Source organism: Galeopterus variegatus, unplaced genomic scaffold, assembly GCF_000696425.1.
Source record: "Galeopterus variegatus unplaced genomic scaffold, G_variegatus-3.0.2 Scaffold326, whole genome shotgun sequence".
NCBI lineage: Eukaryota > Metazoa > Chordata > Mammalia > Dermoptera > Cynocephalidae > Galeopterus > Galeopterus variegatus.
Window position 1 is genome coordinate 349,281 of NW_007726437.1, and position 5,024 is coordinate 354,304.

Genomic DNA, 5,024 nt, shown 5'->3' on the forward strand with positions numbered 1-5,024 from the left:
AAAATATGAAATGATACTGCTTAGTATGCATGAGGACCTAGAAAATCTAAGGGACAAACAGAAAGATAGAATCCAGACTCCGTAGTGTCTCTACGTGTGGCCGTTGCTGGCTTCTCCAGTCTGGTCTCATACCAAAAGCCCTCAAATCCAGCCCTCCAGTGTGCAGAACTGCTCTCCACTCCTGACCTGCACCAGGCTGAGTCCCCCAGCCCCCTACTTGATGCTCCACCTCCTGGCCCTGGTGCCCCTCAGGGCCTCCCCAGCTGCACCACAACTGCCTGCGAACTGGTCTGAGTTTCCCAGTGAGAAAATGTAACCGAGAAGCACAGAGTCACACATAACCTCCCAGGAAACACCTGAGCACAGAGAGAGGGAGATGATCCCAGAAGGAAAACTAAGATTAGGAAATCAGATGTAAGAGGCAATCCAGGAAGGTGTGGTTTTATAGAAGCCCAAGGAAAAGAAAATTGCAAAAATAAGGGAGTGACTAAGAATGCCAAATCCCACAGAGAGGTAAAAAGGATGAGGACCAAAAATATTTATTGGATTTGTCAATTAAAAAGTTATGGATACCCTTTACAGAGCAATGGATACCCTTTACTGAGCAGGAGATTGGAACAGGCAGAAATCAAGCTGCTAAAAGGGTTTCAACAAATGAATAATTATTTGAAAAGGTATGAAATTAAATCTTTCTATTGTTCCCATTTTAAAGTAATTCCCACGGGCTCTGAGATGAGATGAACCTTGCTCCCCAAATAAGCACCAAAACGCCCCCCAAATGAAGTACCAAAACGAAACATTGATGTTCACAGCAACACCATTTATAATCTATAAAAAAGAGAGTAACCTAAAACTCTATATAGGTTACTGATTAAATCAGCTAAGATATGTTTATACAAAAGACTACCGGACAGCTTTTTAAAATGATGATATTGAGCTACATTAGAATCTGGGAAGATATAAGATAATAGTAAAGGGAAAAGACAGGTTATACAACAGCATATAGTAAGATTGTATTTTTTAATAAAATTGGAGATATACTTACACTCTTTACCTATAAATAGAAAAAATCTGTAGGATCAGCATCAAAATGTCACAGTGGCAAAGTTTTGATGATATTAAAAAGTTCTGCTAATTTCTTTTTAGGTATGATAATGGTATTATGGGTTTTAAAAAGTATCCTCATCTGCTGTGGATTGAATGACCCCCCACCCCAAACTCATTTAAGCTTGAATTGTGTTCCCCAAATTTTATGTGTTAGAAGCTTGACCCCCACTGTGACCTGTTATGGTAGTTGAAAGGTGGGGACTTGAAGAGGTGATTAGGTTGTAGGACTGTGCCACAGTGAACGGATTAATAAGGATGGTCAGGGGTGTGGTTCTGAGGGCTTTAAAAGGAGAGCACATGACAGTCCCTCTCTCTCTCTGATCCACCATCTTCTGCCATGTGAGACCCCTGGGTTACTGCCAGGGAAGACCCTCACCAGATGTGTTCCCTGGACTTTGGACTTCCCAGCCTCCAAAACTGTAAGCNTGAACGGATTAATAAGGATGGTCAGGGGTGTGGTTCTGAGGGCTTTAAAAGGAGAGCACATGACAGTCCCTCTCTCTCTCTGATCCACCATCTTCTGCCATGTGAGACCCCTGGGTTACTGCCAGGGAAGACCCTCACCAGATGTGTTCCCTGGACTTTGGACTTCCCAGCCTCCAAAACTGTAAGCAATAAATTTCATTTTCTTGCAAATTACCCAGTTCCATGTATTTTGTTATAAGCAACAGAAACAGACAAATAAATTACCTCATGACAATATACAGTGAAATGTTCATGAATGAAGTAGAAAAAAAAAGTAATACATAAATAAACAGAAAACATAACAGTCAATAGGTAATAACACTACTAGAGACTTTAAATTTTCTTCTTTATGTTTTATGTATTACCTGATATATTCTTATGATGAACTTTAAGCATTTTTAATATGAAAATTAAAAAACTTACAATTGTAAGAAGAGTAAGTGTAAGAGTAATAAGAAAGCAGGAATAGCAAGTATAGCTTTGCTCTAAATGGAAGGGAAAGGGGTTTATTCTTAGAGAGGACGCAGACCCAAGTTATCTTGATTCCTGTTTGTTTTGAAGATGGAGGAAATTTAAGCAAGGAAAAGACTAGTAGGGAGGAAGAGGTTGAAGATGCAGGAAACAGGGGGACACCTGGCGTAGCAAAGTTAAACTTGGAGCTAGAGGAAGAACTCCCCTTCTCTGAAACTGCTGGAAAGGAACCGAGGATGGGAGAGAGGATGAGAAGGTGTGTGGGTGGAGGGGTGTTGTGATGGGGAAACAGATCATTCGAAGAGTCTCTTGTTTTAAGTTCACCTACCAATGTTAAAGAGACTGGATGAGGGGTATAGGGAGGGCAATGAAGGTATGGAGAAGCCAACAAGGAAAATAGGAAAAAGGGATCATCAGAATAACAGCCTTCCCTGTGACGCTGGCTGCCCAGTGAACACTGACTGCCATCAGGCTGTAATGGCACCATCAGCTGAGGGGTAGAGAAGACAAATTTGGATATGTGCATAAGTGAGATTTTCAGGGCAGGGGCTTGGAAGCCTATTAGGCAAGGGAGGTTAGGGGGACCTGTAAGAGCGTGTTTCAAGTAGCTCATGGTGAATTCCAAGCTTGATGGGAAAGGAAGTATAACCAAAGGCAGTCTTGAGAGTGGGGCAGGTCAACGACCTCAGAGAAAGTATTCATACAAAGGAAGAAAGGATGCAGTGGAGAAGAAGGGAGAGCATTATAAATATAGATGGAACTTGAAGATCAAAGGATGCTGAGTCAGATATCTCAGATGCAGGGTAGCTGGAGGTGATGTTGAAGACCAGTGGCCAAAGCTCCAGGGTGACGAAGAGGCTGGCAGTGATGTGAGCCTCTGATGAATCAAGCCCCATGGATTCGGGAATACCCTGGGGCAATGGCAAGGCCTGGCACAGGGAGGAGGAAAAGCCAAAGAGTGGCTCAAGGATGCTCAGTGATGGAGCATCTAATAGAAAAGCATTTGCAGCATAAGAAAAAAGTTGACCTTAGACAGAAAATCAAAAACTATGGAAATCCTAATCTCTCATGTATTTTCCATCACATCTTCTGTGGTGTGTGTAGTTTTTGCTTTGAGATTTGTCATGTGCAACGTCTTTTTTTAATAGGTCATTGACAATTATATTTCAGAAACTACAGAGAAGAGGTGCCAGAAAGAATTAGAGAATGATTATTACCAAGTTACAGCCTATTATTATTAGGAACAGTAGTAGTAACAATAGTAGTAAAACAATAGCCCACAGAGAAGAAAACTCTTTAAAATCCTGTGTGGTTTCATCCATGTAGCTTGTGTACAAATAAAGAACACGTCTTAGCCCGGTATATCATCATTCACAAATATTTATAAGTGGCCTGTCAATGAAACACAGGAGTTACTCTGAGCTAGAGAATACGCCCATCACAAAGTAGGAGTTGATAGAACATATTTCTTTCTTTTGGTAGCACTGTTTTACAAAGAGAGGAATGCCACTCTTGAACACCAGGGTCAAAAGTCTTCAAATAGCTTTAAACCAGTTTTCTCAAATAGCATTCCAGAAATTCATTCAACAAACAAAACAAAACATAGAGCAAGGAAGAAGTTACCCAAGAAATGTAAACAACAGTTAAAGCCCATTCTCTAGGTGAACTTTTAGAGCCTCTTCCAGAATTGGCCATGAACCCACTGGCTATGGTTTTCCTTAATCTGAAATCATTAGAGGTAAAAGAGGCTTGCATTTAGCACCCATGTGAGTCAGACCACCCGGTTAAGAGAATAGTTTGTTAAATGCTATGAGAACCTGGTGGTAAAAACTAAAGAATCTTCTTCACAATAAGTAAAAATGGCTTCTTTCTGCAATAAGGAAATAATGGTTAGCAAATATGTTTCTTTTCCCAGCTGCCATGCAGAATTTGACCCCACAAAGGAGTTTTCGATTGTCATAACTCTCCACCAAACTCTTCACTCTGGCATAGGTTTAAATTTATGGATTAAAGGGATACTGCAGAGCTGTGATGTACAATACAGCCAGAAATGCAGCACTGAAAGAAGAGCATTGGGTGAAATAAGATGAAAGCACTGTGAACCCAAACAAAGCAATCCCTGAGATTTTTTCTTGTTTGTAATTTGTCTTTGGATTTCAGGTATTCCTAGCACACAAGAGACTGTGGACTGCTCTCACGTACCTCTTTGTCTATAATTAAATCTAAGTAGAGACAAGCCCAGGGGGCCAGTCTACCATGTAATTTTCTTCAAGACATAAATGTTAAGGATCTGTGGAAAGAGAAAAATCCTACTTTTTAAAAATTCCTGAAAAGTTCATGCAAACCCTAACTAAGAGAATCAACTTACTCCTTTGGTTATGCTGAATATTTTCTTAGCTTTTGGACATGGTTTTTTCACATTTAAAAATACACACGTGAACCTGAAGATCATCTCAAGAGAAGACAAGGTAAAGAAAAGAATGCTGGGCAGTATGTTCTGTCTTTGCCGGTTGGGAATTGGATCTACAGGCACTGTGAAGAGTAAAAGGTGAATAAATTCCTCCATCAGAAGGAGTATTCCCATGAGAGGGAGAAAGCACACAGCAGGAAGGACAGGACAAATTCAGGAGTGAGCTATAGTTGTCGCTAAAGCATCACAATGAAAAAGAAAGAAAATTTAAATTGGGTACTGTTCTCCTGATCATCAGACCTGAAATCATGAGCAGCAACTTTTCTTTCTGCAAGGAGAGTTTATACTAGAAGCCTGAGCAATAAGGGACACATAACAGACATTGAATAATGCTTTAGCTTCGAAATAAATTATGGCTTCAAGTGTTCAAGGCCCTCAAAATGATTCCAGAAAGAAATCAGCAGTTAATGGTAATGACATACTAAATGGTCTTCATTTCGTGTCTTGATTTTTGAGGTGTGTGTGTGTGTGTGTGTGTGTGTGTGTGTGTGTGTGTGTGAGAGAGAGAGAG

At 40.5% G+C, this 5,024-nt stretch overlaps 1 protein-coding gene across 1 annotated transcript in view; it reads right to left on the minus strand.

Moving 5' to 3' along the window:
* ITGA8 (integrin, alpha 8) overlaps positions 1-5,024 on the minus strand; it is a gene marked incomplete at its 5' end in the record, with an annotated part of 186,133 nt that overhangs the window by 32,592 nt on the left and 148,517 nt on the right. The window lies entirely within an intron of this gene.